Here is an 18,622-nt window from a genome sequence, read left to right as displayed (position 1 = left end):
AATTAAAGTTAAATTATAGCAGTTAGGTGATTTTCACTGAAAATAAAGAATTTACTAGAATTTTATTTTCTATATTATATTCACCGGAGATCTATCTCAGAACTTTTGAACACGATACATAGTATTCCTCTAGTTAACGCAATGTCGTGAATTTGAACTATAGTGATCGCATTATTTATTTAGATGTTCCATCTAATCCGAATTTCATACCAAATGAAACTAAGAAATAATGTATTACGAAAAAAGTAAACATTGTTTGTTAAATTAATACATTCTACGAGCATAATGCTCAAGGTAACGAAATAATACAATCTACTTGCTTTTCTATGATTTATTGTATGTTTCCGTTGAAACAGTGATCCGTCTTTTGAGACCTACCAGTTCATTTATCAACTTTGTGTTTTTTCTTTCACAATTTTACTCTAGATAAGAACATGTAATTCATCACATTTTACATGCGAACAATATTGTTAATAATTTATTATAATAATATATAAATAAAATAAATAAATAAATTAAATATATATACAGACATAAATAAAATTGTTCTCATGAATATAGATGAAACAAATGATACTAAGATTACATTAAAGATAAATAATAGTGAGGAATAATATTAATATAAAGAGTTTTTGAAGTGAAAACTTCTTTAGCAGCGTTGGGTATAAAATCTTTAACTCGCGTCAGGACACGTGGCCTGATCGAAAAAGCGTAAGACAGATTTTTTTTAGCCCTTATATTCCATGCGTAAGACGGATACCATTCCAAAATATCAAACATGCTGAATGTTAATAATCAAGTTTTCACTTCTGCCGGCACTCCCGGAGTGCAACCCGTCTTTTTTTTTATCTGCATTAATATCTCATTATAAATAGGAAAGAAATTTATAATATTATACTGTTATTACAATATGCATAAAACATCATATTCCGACACCATGAAAGCTCTAAAATTTTAAATCACACTATATTTCGGCTAAATTTTATTCAAAAGAAGTTTTAAATTAACTATAGGGAACGATCAATATCAATCGATTGTCTCTAATTATTAGGTGTATTATTTTTCTTATTGCATAAAATAATGATTTCAATTGTAGCATGCATCAATTAATATAGTTCAGTAAATGTTAATATTATGTCATTTTTATCCAACTTTATCTTTATCCTAGCTGTGCTCCACGGTTTTATCCACATTGCTCCGCTCCGGTCTAAGCGGAATGATATAGGTAATATAGCCTATAGGCTTTCCTCGATAATAAATGGGATATCGAATACCGAAAGAATTTTTCAAATCGGACAAGTAGTTCCCGAGATTAGCGCGTTCAATCAAACAAACTAAGAAACAAACAAATTCTTCAGTTTTATAATATTAGTATAGATTACATCATGATGTTAATAAATATGATCGGACTCGAAAAAACTATGCGCAATATTGTTATCACGATTTACTATTCCAAACGTGACAGACTTTGAATCAAGCTTTAATAAAAGCCATAATTCTACATAAAATGTAATTATAACCAACAAATAATATATCAATACAGGTAGTGAGTGAGTTCCTTACAAAAAACACGATAAATGATTTATTTGACGATTGTCTTAATTCTTCCTGCATTCGAATACAATTTATTGTTGAAAATATGTTATTGTTTTTGATGTATGGAATGCGATTATATGTTTGCAACATTTAATAGGAGCAGTTTAAATCTTCCGTAGTGAGAGTCAACCTTGGGCCGTGCGTGGCTTGCTCCAGCCAGGAAAATGCTCAGCACTTAACGACTCTATTTAAATTTTTAATCATCAAGTAACGTTTCTATTAATGCTTTTGTATTTACACTTCTTGTCGAATGTGAATGACAGCAAATTAAATTATTAACGGACAAAGGCCGTAGTGATCGATTAAGTGTCGAACGGATATTGTAATTTAATGTTCATAATATTTTAAACGTTTCGTGAACGCTCTAATTAAACAGTGATTAGCCATTCGCATATTTTAAAGTTTTTTTCTATCAGAGTGTTGCTAAGAAACCACATCATCTATTTTGTACACATTATTTGAAAGCAAAGAAAAGGATTCGTAACTATTTATTTTCAAATATATAAATTATTATTAAACTTAATTATTACGTTCTGATTGCTATCTTCTATCAATGTATCAATCTTCACTTTCATTTCGGTTGTCTTTGTCATGTGAAACAAAATAAAACTTAGGTTGTTTTTAGAACGTTCTAGAGTTCTAGCAAACGTGATATCTCTTGAACACGACTAAATTCATCAAACTAACAACGGAATGTAGTTTGATACAATCTTATAATATTATCGCATAGAATAGATGACCGAATATGACATTTGAAGAGATCAATCTCCTGTCGCATCGATTATTATATTTTTAACTCTGATATATCAGGTATAATGGCTTCCGCATTGTGATACATTTATCAAAGTGAAATCAAAATATTGGTTAAATCGTAAATAAAACAGGGAGCTACTGTGTAGTTTAATTTAATAATCTAATATTCTAAAACGCAGTTCATATATCAATCGAGAATTAATACAAGTCACTAGAAAGTATAATTTATTGAAATATTTACCATTTTTATACGAATACTTTGGAACAAAACTTCTACAGAAAAGGAAAAATAAATAACATGTAAATTGGTACTACCATTCTTAGATTCAGTACGCAATTAAAAGTGCTGTCAAAAACGGACATAAAGCCTCGGGGTTTGTGGAACGTTCTTCGAAATTTTACACTGAAAATATTATATTCATTGCTTTTTGTATGGTTTTTAAATTTAATTAATGCTAATTTTATGGGAAAATTGTAAGATGATATTATTAGCGTGTAATTGTTTAAATTACAGTATAAAGTTATGCTTCGCGGTAATCTTGCTTCTGTTTTTTTTACATTTATAAATTAGTCCGTTTGTACTTTGTTCTACTTTAGTTTAATTACTGAAATTTGAGTAATGCTAAATAACAGAGTGACTAAAAATAAAGCCTTGTCGATGTTTCGCAAGCTTTTAAATTTTTCCATATTTAATAAAAGCTGCTATCTAATAACTAAAATTAATTATAAATTCGCAAATGAATTTAATAATTTAATTGCTGATATATTTTACAATTTATATCACGAGACGACTTAATAAAGAGCAGATAACAGATTTTCATTTTCAAAGTCGAAGTCTAGTTTAGAGAAATGTTTAGGTAGAGGATTCAGTAATAGCTAAAAAAAATAACAGCAAGGGACTATATGGATAAAAAGCGACCTATATAACACTTGGACGTATTATTCAAGTCAGAACAACAAAAAGTCCATTTCATAAAATAATCTGATGCGATTTTTCCCGCTCTACGATGCCGATAAAGGATTTACCGAAGTATTCCATACATGATCCCTTTCCACTCGCTTCCTTCATTCATGAATGAAATTATTTTACACAGGCTTATTTTGAGAGCGAGTATTATGGTTAAGCTTTATATTTACATAGAATAAATTTGAGGTAAGCTTGCTTATTAAACTTAACGCGATTTAGAATAAAATGTACTTTTGGGCTTTCGTGTGATTAATTTTTTTTACGATTATACCTTCAGGATTAAGTCACTAATGTTAAAATACTACTAAGCCAGTTTTAACAGAATTACAGGATAGATTTTATTACCCAAATTTAATTTTTTGTATGATTTATTAGCATCCTTTGAATTTTACCCTTGATTATAACAGAAGTAAGAAAAAGTGACCTTTGTGATACTGAAAGGAATTAGGATAGGAACCTCGAAATACATACTATGCATTCTGATGTTAAGAAAGGGAAAAGTACAGGGAAATATACATATAAAAACAATTAGTAATTAACCATAATATTGTTCCTTGCACAAACATAAACATGACAAATAACTAATTAATTATATTTTTTCGGTAACAAGTATAATAATTATTATTACGGAAGTATTGTAACGAAATAAAAAAGCTATCGTGTTACATGTGGCCTAATTAATGGATTGTTAATTACAGTTTTGTTCTAATTTGAATTTGAACAAAAACACTCGATCATGAGTGATAACTATCGACTAACGAGGTTGAAAGATTAGATCTATGGCTGATATGAGGTTACGTATAGAGCATAATGTAATTATAACATGACTTTTTAATATGCAGATTGTTTGAACACAAAACGCAATGTAAAAAATGTAATGCCATTTAGCACTAAGAGAAGTTGGTATTTAACATAAAAAGAAACGAAACAAACTTGCCCTTAATAAAGATTAAGAAGCTTTTCAAATCTGAATTTGATTTTTAATTAAAAGAGATAACAAAGCATAAAAAAGTTTATTTCATAGTATTTAAATAGATGAGTGAAATGTGTAATTTGTCATTATGATATTTAAATGAAATAACCGTTCAAATACTAATCTTTAAGTTGTACATGTTTTTGTACAAAACTTCAGTTATCCACAAAATGCATCAAATGATGTAAAATTACAGTAATATCTGAAAAAGTATTGTAAACGTAATACCGTTCAAATACCTTTAAAAGGGTACAAGTAATTATTTAACGTTCACCAAAACGAGTCCACGACAATGGCGTGGATCTCGCAACACGTTCGCGTTCGTGATCACGGCTCTACACCGTTGGGGCTATGAAATGAGCGTTTTATTTTTTCAGTTTAATGTACTACCTACCTACTAGCTTTCCGCTCATGGCTACGCTAGTTTATCTAAACCCTAAGAAATTGAATACTAAAATCTTCCAATAGAATCACTCTATCTATTAAAAAGAACCGCATCAAAATCTGTTGCGAAGTTTTAAAGATTAAAACATACATAGGGACATAAGGATTTAAAAAGATTGTAGAATACTCACATCCATTCTCCTGAATAGGGATCTTTTACCGTGAAAATTAAATGTAGGCACGGTTTTCCAAAAGTCTTTTATACCTTTTGCCTAATGGACAATTTTATTTTCCTGTTTAAACCTCGGCGAAAAGTGGGTATTAACTTGTCAACTTTTAAAATACTTCAACTTGTTTGTCATTTATTTTATAATTTTTCAAGCGCAGAGATGTTTATTTTTTATGTTAAATTTAAATATGAACTTTAAAACTAAAATGAATCTATCTATTTTTAATACTTGTCTTTTTATTATCTTTTCTGTACTTAATGTATCTACAATTAATAAAAAATGAAAAGATGTTTTAAGATAATTTAATTTCGTAGCCCAAAGCCTCGTGCAAGTCGTGGTCCATCGTACCTTATCATCACACTAAGCAGAATTTCGTGTTATATTCAATAATTTTAATATTTCTACATGACACGGACTACGTGTGAATAAATCTAAGTTATACTTTGAGATTCTTTTAAAATAATAACCTTTTCACATAACTGTTAATTTATTGTTACAAATCTAGCGATCTAAAACAGTTTTGTTTTGTTGTTAGTCGCACACATTATGTAGAAATTAAATTTTAAAAAGAAGCTACTGCTTATTCATAATACATAATCTGTTTAGTCTACGATTATGAAAAACCGAGATTGAACTACAATTATGAGTCAAGTGTAACTACCTACACAATAATATTTTTTCGACCAGTGTGTTTTTCTAAAGTCTGAGCCCCACAACACAAACCTTAGTAAAACAACCAATATTTATTCACTCTTCGCTTTTATTTGCATTTCATTAAACTTCCAACTAAATATAAACTAATAAATAAGGTCCCCTTTATAATGAAGCAATGTACTGCCCCTGTTCATTTCGGCGTTGCATGCAGTATTTTGTAACAATTCATCATTAGTGCGCCACTTACGTCAACCATACCACACCATACTGTTGCCATATTACAGGCAAGTTCAAAGGTAGTGATTAAAGCTTGACAAGAGTTTTATTTATAGCTTTTGTATTGAGACATAAATCACAAAATCCCATTAGCGTTAAGTTAATACGCAATTAATTGATCAATTAATTCACAAGTTAATTTAAAATGTTGATATCAATCGATTTTCGTGTTTTGACGAAACACATTTTTAATACTTTATTGTTATACCTATTAATTTTTATGTTGTATACAAATATTTTGCAATCACTCAAGAAATAACAACGGTTTTCGGATTTACCTCATAGGTCTTCCAATCAAAAATCGATAAGTATATAATATATAGGCAACATTATTTATCTTTTAATCCTAGAATAACCAACAAGAATTCATGCAAAAAACCCTAATAAAACAAACCGTCATAATAAATTTAGATACGCACGCATATAAACTATATAATTGAACTTGGTTATTAATAATTAAGCAATACGTTGATAGCTGCAATTTCAATAGCAAATTGGAAGCAATTGAATCATATCGATGGATAATTAGAGACATACCTCATGTTGTCATTATGAAATATAATCAATTGGTACGCCATGCGCCGTTTTTGTACTAAATTTTTAATTAAACTTCTATTAATTTAAAGGTCATTACGATAGAAATATTTAATGATAAGCTAAGCAATTTAAATATTCAAATAATTAATTGAATATATTTTATGTGTAGGTGTCTTACATTTAGGTACCTATATATCATTGAAGTAGCGTCTTGGGCAAAAAATCGAAGCGTATTTGAACCAACACTTTGGCAATAACGTTGCTTTAGACAAAATAAATGCTACTACAACATTGAATTTAAAAATATAAACATAATACAAATCAATTTAAGTATCATATTTTTACATTACAGTTGAGCATTCAATTAAGAACAATTCTTCAAATAAGCAGTTTTAATAAAGCGCTCATTTGCTTTATCCGGAAAATGAAGAACTAACTGACCTTTTTTATTCAAGTTCCAATAGTGAATTTCTGATAAATGTTGTCTTTTTTCATACGATGCAGTTTTAGTTAAAATATTAACCATCATCTTTAGCTATCAGAACTTCACACAAATATAAACCCTATCTAACCAAATTGGATATTTAGAAGCATCACGGACTTACAAATAGACACTACAAGTTCTGATATGAACCTATAATTATATCTAAACACACAATATAACAATTTGTAAGATATATAACAAAATTTATAATAACAGAAACTGCAACAGTATACAGTAGTTATACACAAGTCACCGGTTGTGAAGCGAATCACGTTTCAAATGTTTGTGACAAGTCTTCGCTTACGGGCGAGTGAGTTTTCCGACCAATTGATACAGATTTTAGATGTTGATGTTATAAAATATTTATTAGTTTACCTCTATTCGGAATCTTCGATCTATCCCTGGTGTATTTGTGTAAATATTTACTGAGAAACTATTTTTAAATGCACATTTAAACATATTTTTGTAAACATTTGTATGATAACATTACTACTAAAGTTTCTTCTTTACAAATCGTCTAATGTTACACGGATGACAATTTTGTTTTTCCTTGTATTGTCGACAATATTCGTAAACTTCTATGAGTAAACAAACGAACCATCTATTCGATTCAAATGAACCCTAACACCTAAGCAAATAACAATGCAATAAAAAATCTAATTCCAATAATACCAATTTATTACTGTTCACAAATCACCCGAAAGTCCAGGGTAATAAAGATTTACGTAGCGAATTTAAAAAACGACCCGCCTGTCGGGCGCACAGCCCGGTTTTGCTTTCTAATAAACTATATTGCTCCATACATTATGTTCGCTTTATCTAGAAGATTCTATTTCAAATTGTTATGCTTCAATGGTTACTCATTCTCCTTTGTATAATGTAATAATTTTGTTTGTTTTTATCTTGATTATAATAAAACAAGTGCTTGTCAACTATATGTCCGTCATAGTCAGAACTTTCGTGACAAAATATATAAAGATTTATATTTGAATAGATTGACTTGTTGACACCTATACAAGTATATTCCTAATGCTGTAAAAATAATAGGAAAATAAATAGTAAGGCAATTGTTTGAACACATAGGATAAAATTTTTCGCGTAGAGATTTAAAGAATTCGATAAAATGCCTTACAATACACAATACGAACATGTAAATATATTATAAATCAATGTAATATCTCACTTAAAGCGTTAAGTATTATGTTAAAATATCTAATTTAAATACAATAGCAGTCAATAGTGACAGTCCAGTTCCTGATCAATAAACAAAATCACGATTTCTGTACGACTAATGTACAGACAATTACTATTGTTACGCACATATTTTTCTCGTAAATACATTGCTGCTTACATGTCTAAAATAATATTATCAGCAATCGTGACAAGCAATGAAATAGGAACATGTTAATTCAAACTGTCGTTCCTATAACTCGATCACGATTGAGTGTCCATTCAGTGAAATATTCTTGTTATTTCACACGTCAATATAGTGAATTACTGTGTTGTATATTTAATAACATAATATGCGCATATCTGTACTTCTTACATGTACCAGATATCCTGAAAGTTACGGAAACATCAGGACCAAATCCTTGACCAAATACTTAGGTCCATATAAACCATAGTCATACCCTTAACTTAAACGATGGATGCCATAATATTATCTACCTATAATGTCGACTGATCCACTAGTAAGATTATGATCTACTGTTTATTGTAGTTACACATACACACTAGAGTTGTATGAAAAACACAAAGATATAATTTTAAAGAATACCTACATAAATTCTTAAACGGCAAAATGCTATAGGTAGGTATGCATTAGAAAATTAAAACTCGAGCTTAATATATGTACCAGCGATTGATTAAAAATAAAATAGTTACAATTTTTAATTAAATCTTTTTTGTATGCGTACCTAATATATATGTATAACTAAATTTTATGTTGAAACAAGAACTTAGACAAAAATATAATATCTCAATACAATATTGGCTTAATTATCTATTCAGCCCACGGATTTATTTACAAAAATAAATCCGTAATATAACAACCATTTACATTCGCAAGTCGTTAGCTTAATTTGGATTTTATACATAGATTATTTATATCTATAATTATTATAATAATTATGATAATATTTTAATTTTATTGGCAATTTGCGAACATTTGAACTAGCCTACGCAAAAAGCGTGAAATTGACAAGGACTTAATAACTGATATACAAATAAATTTCCATTTGATACCGTGACCTTTGCCTTGAAGGTAATAAATTAATTATTACTAGTTAACACTAATATAATACCACATATTACTAAATAGTTAAAATGTATTACCTCATTAAGAGTTGAACAATATATGTAATAGTAGTACCTTACCAAATGTTACCCATATATGAATGAGTTGACGTATTAAATTATTATATGTACTAAAATGTTGAAACTCTATCATGAATATTACGACATCGAAACTCAATAATTCTACAGACAAAGCACATCTACTTGTAGTAGATGCATTTCCCGTAAAATTAATAAACATATTTCATATTAAATCTAGTGACAATATAATATTACCGCGAAGCGCATCACAGATAATTCAACCAAAGGTTAACAGAATCGCGTTTGACAAACACGCCTATGTTTACCTGCGCGTATGAATTCCCGTTACGCTACAGCATTATCGAATTTCCTACAATCGATGAACCCTTTTACGCAAATAGCGTATTGAGTATTCAACTACGTCCCTACATAATATCATCGTTTTCACCATCTGCCGGTTAAATGGGATAGATCAGGTAACGCTATGCGATAGTTTGGTAATCGTGGCTTTGAAGTGCTGTATGATATGGTGTGTCGCAAAATGTTGTGTACATCACTGGTTATCGTTTAATTCTGAAATTGGCAATGTTTTAATCTTCTAAAAGAAAAGTAACAGAAAACTAAGCAATGTCATTGCATATACTATTTATAAACATTGTTAAAACTTCTGTTTAGTTCGTTCTTAGCTCTACGGTTCCATATGTAGGTAATGAACCAAAAGCATAACTTTGAGAAATGATGGTCGCTAAAATCAGAAGTAATGGGTATTCTTAATCTCACTTATTATTGATTCTTCGAGGGTTAACTGATTACATGAACGAAAATAGCTCATAATAATAAAAGAGAACACGAGTATGTGCCGCTTGCCTTGCTATTTCCATACAACTGCCACTCACTCCTTCATCTAGTAAATATTATATACGTTCTCTTTAAGATAAGACGTATGAGTTTTAAGTCATAGAATTCCACGAAACACTTCTATTATACTGCTAATGCTAAGAGAAACAATGCACGTCTTCGTATTTGGTTGTTAGCAGACTGACGTTTCAATTTAGTCGTATAGTGGCATTTGCTCAGCCGACGGCATAATGCAATGATATCAAGAGTGAGCAGTGAGCACCGTCTGAATGCTACTGTTTAGTGTTTAAGCCAAAGATTTCATAGACGTGTTACCTGCCTTTTACGAATGAATATGAATAGGGAAACGTTCACTGAGATAGACTGAGATTGTGATCTCTATGTTAAGAATTAGTATTGTATGGCTAAACAACCTTAACACTAAAGCAGAATTATCAATCATATCATAGACCAAGAATAAAAAATAAGTATTTGTACCTACTTATACCTACATAAAACTCTTGTCACGAGTTCCTGTTGTAGTAGATAGGTGTAGAGACGAAGAAAAAAATGTTGACTTTTTAAATAAAATATTTAGCTGAAGAATTTAAATTAAATGAAAAGTATGTTTTGGTTTGCGATACATTATGGTATGTATTAATATATTCTTAACAAGCCAGATAGATGATTAGCAGTGTAATTATGCGTTCTAATGCAATTACTCTATACAAATACCGTAATACAGCAGATGTAACACTAATTATAATTCCGTAAAAATCATAAATTAAACATATTCAGATACTCTTTGAGTCTTCCATTGACCATTTACGGACCGAGATCCCAGGAGAGGCGTGAACATAACGCGGCAAAACGGTGCATAGTTAAAGGAAAATTGGAGTTGGACATTGTCCTTCGATTAGATTTTATATTCCTATCGATCCAATTGAAACAAAGTTCTGGTCATTCGGAACGGGTTTGTGAGTGTCACATTAAGATAACGTTTATATTTTGCATTTATTCATAAGCAAAACAAAATAAACTTCTCTAAATCGGATTATTATCTTTCTAGAATTACATCTAGACATCCTCCAGTCCATTTTTATGGAGTCGTTTAAGACGATACTTAAAAAAGTTCTCTATCTTTATAAATCTGGATTTATTCCGTCTGGACCTCTAGACGGCCTTATTGCACGTATAAAAAATAAGTCTTATTGGGAAAGTACCTAGAAGAATTTTAAATTTCATTTCATTATATACCGTAGACTGTCGTTGACCGAACATAAAATTTAATAGTTCTATCGAGGTAATCTATAAATTTCATTGAACTAGTCATTTCATAGTGTGTAGTCATTCTTATGAAAAGGTTCACATTATGTATACAATCTATTTATTGGGTTTGAGTTTTGCTTAATTTCATCAAGATAATGTAGATACACTTCACCCACACTTATCGTCAATATTTTTTAAACAAACCAGCATAATAATTAATAAATAATACATGTAAATATGCCTTATTAAGAGCTAATTCAATTCAATATAAAGTACTGCGTTGCCACAATTTTGCCCATATCCTGTACTTATACGAGTCTTCATTCTGTATTAAAATTCTTGAAATTGAAATCTAAAATCATCAGCATCGCGCGGTCTATTTCCAGGCCATTTGCAGTCAAATAACTGTTGTCAGATAATGCCTTTATTCCAACGTGTGATATATCAGTTTTGTTCCCCGATCGAATAATAGCTTGGCACATTTCATCATGAATCATTAGGCAAATGTCAAAAGTAGCTTTGATTTATGGCATCGAAGTATTTCAATTATTTGAAAATAATATTCATTCATACCGAAATACGTGAACTATGGACTTGTTGGGTTAATTATTGGCTACCCATTTTAATACGTAAAATTAAGTATCTTAACTGAAACTTCCCGTGGCAATTCCAGTACAAAACATTTCCTTTGTCCATACTCACTATGACCAAATGTCTCTAACTATGATCAAAATCAAAATTTCATTAAATATCATTTTGTGGTGTAGGCGTGAAGAAGAGACAAACATGTAGACCGACAGACAGACAGTTATTTTCGCATTTATAATACAAGTAATAAGTAGAGATTGTATTTTAAACATATAATTGAAGTGTTTTATGTAACTCTTACAAAGCCAAAAACAATATGAACCTCATTTTGTACGCTAGGTAGTTAAACTTTGCGGGAGCGATTTGACTTTTTTAAAAAAGAAATAAAATAAAATTAAACTTAAACTTATTTAATTACTTAACTATAACAAGTGGACGATTTGGAGTCACAAATGTTAATGCCAGAATTACATGCAATGATACAAGCGATACCTTATTGCGAAACAAATGTTTTCCATTATGTGGAATGCTTATGTTAAATTGCAAGAACTCTCCGGTGGTCTTGCTGAGGCCAGCGGAAGGCTATTGCTCAACCTAACACGGTTGGGGTGGATGCGTAACTCCTCCCTCCTTAAGTGCGAAATTATCGGTTTGTTCATTTTTAATAACTATCCGATGATTTCGCAGACACATTACATTTAATATCTTATAACGAAGTAAGTAAAGTAAAAATAGAATTACAAGTACAAATATTAAAAATAGAGACGTATAGCCTAAAGTAGCACTGAATCTAAAATTTCTTTCACTGTTAACCATTTCACTATCACTGAACACTGATTGCTTTAATATCGTTGACATATATTTAACTTCGTCCAAGTTGATTCCTCGCATATTGAGTACACGTGTACTGGATAATGTTGGAGTTCTATTCACAGGTAATTGCGGCAAAACTATAATTTTTGTTGGTTCTACCGGATCATTCTCAGTGATTACTTGGTGAGGGCGAATCGTTATATTCTGGATCTCGATGCTACATGGTTCGTCGATGGTCATTATGTATGTGCCCACGACAGGATATTTGCTGACATCACCATTGCAAATTTGAGTCAGAGTATTTCTGTATTTTGAGAAAAGTATCCAACTTATAGATGTGATTCTTTGCATTCTCACATTCTCTATATTGATTAGCTGTTGTTCGCAGTGCATTGGGTTTCCTTCAAATTTAAGCAGTTGTTCTATGCAAGTAGTTTCAGGATAAGGCGTTTGATTTCGTTCATCGCATATTAGTGGGAGTCGAGCACGCTTAGGCATGAATTGGGCCAGCTCGCACCGGGGAAGGTACCACACCCCCACAGAAGATCGGCGTGAAATAGTGGCATGAAAATGCCATTGTGTTTCGTACGATGAGTGGGGGCACCGGAGGCCCGTATCCCTCTCCTACCCATCCCAATCCTTTCCCAATATTTCCCGTGTTAATCCTTTACAATACCCATCCTCCCCTCCTCTCCTCATATCCTTCTTTTTAAATTAAAAACATGGCAGCGGATTTAAATTTTAGACTACCCCAGGAGGGTACTAACCTCACTAGTGTTAGAGAATCCCTCCCTGAGTATCAAAACTCAGGCTGCCCTACGTACTCTGGGGAGGGCAAAAGTCCGCTTTATAAACCACCTAAGCGTAAAAGGCGCAAAAAGTCACCCAAACCACCACCTGTGCTATCAGTAGACTTCTGCAATGTGAGAGGCTTACACTCCAACCTCAATGCCGTCCACCACCACCTGGAGACGGCAAAGCCAGACTTATTATTTCTGACAGAGACTCAAATTCGTCCTCCTCTTGACACATCATACCTTCACTACCCAGGTTACAAACTGGAGCACACTTTTATTCCTAAAGCTGGTGTATGTGTTTTTGTAAAGGAGGATATTAGTTGTCGTCGCATCAACAATCTCGTTAGCTCTAACCTGTCAACTCTCTGGCTTCGTATAGACTGCAATGACCATCCTCGGGTCTATGCGTGCGTGTACAGGTCGCATAGTGGTGATGCTGAAACCGACCGGCTTATGGAGCACCTTCAAATCACAGCTGACGCAGTACTCGAACAGATCCCCTCTGCTGAAATCATCGTCTTAGGCGATTTTAATGCCCATCATATTCAATGGTTAGGGTCACGGCTTACTGACCATGCGGGGAGATCAGTTTACGACTTTGCATTGGCTAATGGTCTAAAACAACTGGTGGCTTCGATCACGCGGCTGCCAGATATCGTGGACCATACTCCTTCCATGCTAGACCTCCTGCTCACCTCCCACCCGGATAACTATCGGGTCGATACAGTCGCCCCTCTAGGCACATCAGATCATTGCCTGATTCGCAGTGTGGTGCCAATCTTGCGCTCAAGGCGGCCCCGATCAGGTGGCTGCCGTCGCGTTTGGCACTACAGAGCGGCTGATTGGGATGGGATGCGGGAGTTCTTTTCATCCTACCCCTGGAAGCAAGTTTGTTTTGCACACGATCCTAGTGCTTATGCTGACTCTGTCGCGGATGTGATACTGCAGGGAATGGAACTTTTCATACCGAGTTCTGTAGTTCCCATCGGCGGCAAGTCCCAGCCTTGGTACGGTCATCTCTGCAAAGTGGCATTTCGCCAGAAGCAGGAATGTTTCCGTAATTGGGCAGACGCATTATTAAAACAGGATCCGAATACCAGTGCTCTTAAAAAACAATATAACTTTGCCTCCAGACACTACAAAAGGAAAATAAGCATTGCAAAGTCCGAGTTTATAAGCGGCATTGGCAAGAAACTGACACGCTACCCTTCTGGTAGCCGAGCTTTCTGGTCACTTGCTAAAGCCGCCCAAGGAAACTTCTGTCAGCCGACGTTCCCACCTTTGCGCCGGGAAGATGACACCTTGGCACACTCGCCCAAAGAGAAAGCCGACCTATTGGGCGCTCTCTTCGCTTCCAATTCCACCTTGGACGATGGGGGAAAGGTACCGCCTACCATCTCACGGTGCCAGTACTTTATGTCCGATGTGCGCTTTACACAAAGTAAAGTGCGAAAAGTACTTTTCTCTCTAGACACCCATAAAGCGAGTGGCCCGGATGGTATCCCTGCAATTGTCTTGAGAACGTGTGCTCCAGAATTGGCTCCCGTTTTTTCGCACTTGTTTCAACACTCCTATGATGTTGGCATTGCCCCTGCTTCGTGGAAAACCGCCGCAGTGCACCCGATCCCTAAGAAAGGCGATCAATCGGACCCCTCTAACTACAGGCCCATTGCTATTACCTCTTTGCTCTCAAAAGTCATGGAAGGCATAATCAACCGTCAGCTCTTAGGTTACCTAGAGGAGAACCAGCTGATCAGTGACCATCAGTATGGCTTTCGCCATGGACGATCAGCTGGTGATCTCTTGGCCTTTCTAACTCACCGATGGGCTGCGGCTATTGAGAGTAAAGGGGAGGCACTAGCCGTTAGTCTTGACGTCGAAAAAGCCTTTGATCGGGTGTGGCACCGGGCTCTCCTTTCGAAGCTTACATCATATGGACTCCCCGAGAAGTTACGCACATGGATAGCCAGCTTTCTTGCAGCACGAAATATTCGGGTCGTGGTCGATGGATCGAGCTCGGATCTTATGCCTGTGAACGCTGGCGTCCCCCAAGGCTGTGTTCTTTCACCCACACTATTCCTTCTGCATATCAATGACATGTTACAAATTAGTAACATTCATTGCTATGCAGATGATAGTACTGGAGACGCCTCTTACACTGGCCATGCTAACTTCTCGCATGAAATTGTCGATGAGTGCAGAAACACTCTTGCGTTGAAAATCGAAACTCTTTTGGGAGAAGTTTCAGAGTGGGGTCGTCAAAACCTCGTCGAGTTTAACCCCGCTAAGACGCAACTATGTGCTTTTACGGCCAAAAAAAAGCCATTTGAATCAGCTCCCCTCTTTTTGAACACTCCCCTCAGCGTCAAGCCTAGCATCGCAATTCTTGGCGTCAATGTTTCTAACGATGTTCAGTTTCGCGATCATTTGGAAGGTAAAGCTTCTCTAGCTTCTAAAAAACTGGGCGTCCTTAATAGAGCGAAGCAGTACTTCAGGCCTGACCATCTTCTTTTACTTTATAAAGCTCAGATACGGCCACACATGGAGTACTGCTCACATCTCTGGGCTGGTGCCCCGTCTTACCAACTCCTCCCACTTGATCGCGTACAACGTAGAGCAGTTAGAATGATTGGCGACCCAAGACTTAGCGATCGACTTGACCCTCTTGCTTTGCGAAGGGACATTGCCTCGCTGTGTGTCTTCTATCGCATATACCATGGGGAGTGTTCAAATGAGCTATTCGAGCTCATACCTGCTGCGGAATTCCATCACCGCACCGCCCGCCATAAAGCCAACTTCCATGCACATCATTTGGACCGCTGGCGAACGAGTACCGTACGCTTCTCGCGACACTTTTTTCCACGTACCACCACCCTGTGGAACAGTCTACCAAGTTCGGTATTTCCGCACATGTATGACTTAGACTTATTTAAAAAGAGAGCCTACACCCACCTTCGAAAGTCGGTAACAGCCTCACAAAGGTAACTTTGTGAGTGCTCATGGGCGGTGGTGATCACCTCACTAGGTGACCCATCTGCTCCGTTACCCGCTCTATTATAAAAAAAAAAAAAATAGAAATTGTTCTCCAGCAGCGAGCGATCGGCACGGTTTTACGATCGGTAAGTATTTCATCCCCTTTGCCAACAGGTAAGGATATTTAGGAAAAATGGAAAGGGTTTTACTATCGGATGCACGGTACATAGGTATAGAGTATAATTTGTAATAGTTATAAGTATAATTATCTGTAATTGGAACCTCCATTATGAACGTAATCTGGTTTTGTTTAATATACGATTTAACATTAATAGTTTCTTCTAGTTTTACTAAGTTTGCCTCACTCGCTTTAAACACTAAATTTTCAGTTTGAGATATGAGAATTAAATGTTGCAACAACTCAGTAGAATTAATAATACTTTGATGTAGTATGGATACTTTACTAAATGCTAGAGCAGTCTCTATTTCTCCTAATTTTATAAAAATAGTACGAAAGTTACTTACAAATAAATTTAAAAGGCTTACAACATAAGTAGTATAAACCCAATGATTATCCTTAGATGCTAATTCCTTAATCATAGATTCTACAATTTTTAAACGCTTATCTAATATTTTAGAATTTTGATTTAAGACTTCAGTAGTATTAATAAAACTATCGAGCATTTTAGATATTAAAGTAATTTTATTTCTAACGATAGTTTGATCGTTTTCAAGTTTAGCTGTAAGTTTATCGTATCTCATTGCGTCACTATAGTCTAAATTTCCGGTTATAATTTTAATTAAGGAACCTAGAGGATTGAGGATTCCTCTCTTGACACGTTTCTGTGGGACTAACTGTTCGTATTTCTGAATCGTTATATCACGAATATATTCAGCGTGATATTTTGCCACTTGAAAATCGTGTAAGTATGAAATATTCTTATTAATTAAACTATCGAATTCACTGTATTTGCTAATAATAAGATTTAAGTCATCATTAATCTTATCTAAATTTAAAACCTTAATTATAGTCCAATAGTCTGTTTGAAGATATGCTTGCCCTTCTTTCACAGGATAAATTCCCGGGTTATGTTGAAGAGGTTGTAGTTGAAGGGCCAGCGCGGACCTCATCACTATCAGCCAACACCACCTGCGGAGGGCGTTTTACATTTATAATAGGGACCTTAGTCTTCCTTTTACCAATCTCTATCGGTACAACGTTCCTTGAACCTTGTCCTATAACCTTAGCTTTATGGAATCGCGGCTTATCCTTGCTTTTTCGCTTATTAACGTCTTTTGCAAATATAATTTTTCCTGATGGGAGACTGATTGGATCTTCACCACCTCTCCTATCCTTTACCTTTTGCTTAGTTTCGATCATTTTCTCTGCTAAATGTTTATATAGAACCTTTAAACGTTTTGCATGGTCCTTAACCAATTGCTGTATATAATGCTGCTCGAAATCAGCGTTAAATAAGCTACCTGAATCCGTGTGACCAAATACGACTTCAAAAGGGGTTAAGCCCGTAACTGAATGAATTGAACTATTATAGGCAATAATTGAATACATCATTACTGATGCTGCATCCGTGCATTTCTCTTCGTATTTCGCACATCTATAAATTTCACTAATGGTCGAATGTAAACGCTCAATTAATCCCATTGAATTAGGATTATTAGGTGAGCCGATATGAAGCTCAATTTTATGTAAATTCAAAAATTCTTTCATTAGCTCATTATTAAATTCACTACCGGGATCTGAACTAATCTTTCTAGGAGTGCCGTAAAACGAAAAATACTTCATGAGTGCACGCACTACTTCTGCCGTTGATCTATTGTCTATTGGAATGGCTTGACCTAACTTACTAAATGCGTCGATAATAGTTAAGTAATAATTTCCTTCTATCTGAAAAATATCAATAAATATTTCTTGGAACGGCGCGTCTTGTGTTTGAGTTAATTGTAAAATAGGTTTAAAGGGATTACGATCATACTTCATTTTAGAACAAGTTTCACAAGCATTAATAAGGGCTGAAATAGTTTCCTGCATATTGTGCCAAAAATAATTTCTACGTATACTTGCTAGAGTCTCCTTAATACCGCGGTGACACGTTTTGCCTTGATGGTGTTTTATAATAATAGCCTTTTGTTCCTTCTCATCTTCTATAAAAACTA

Source organism: Colias croceus, chromosome 5, assembly GCF_905220415.1.
Source record: "Colias croceus chromosome 5, ilColCroc2.1".
Classification (NCBI taxonomy): Eukaryota; Metazoa; Arthropoda; class Insecta; order Lepidoptera; family Pieridae; genus Colias; species Colias croceus.
Note: the sequence above shows the minus strand (reverse complement) of the source record.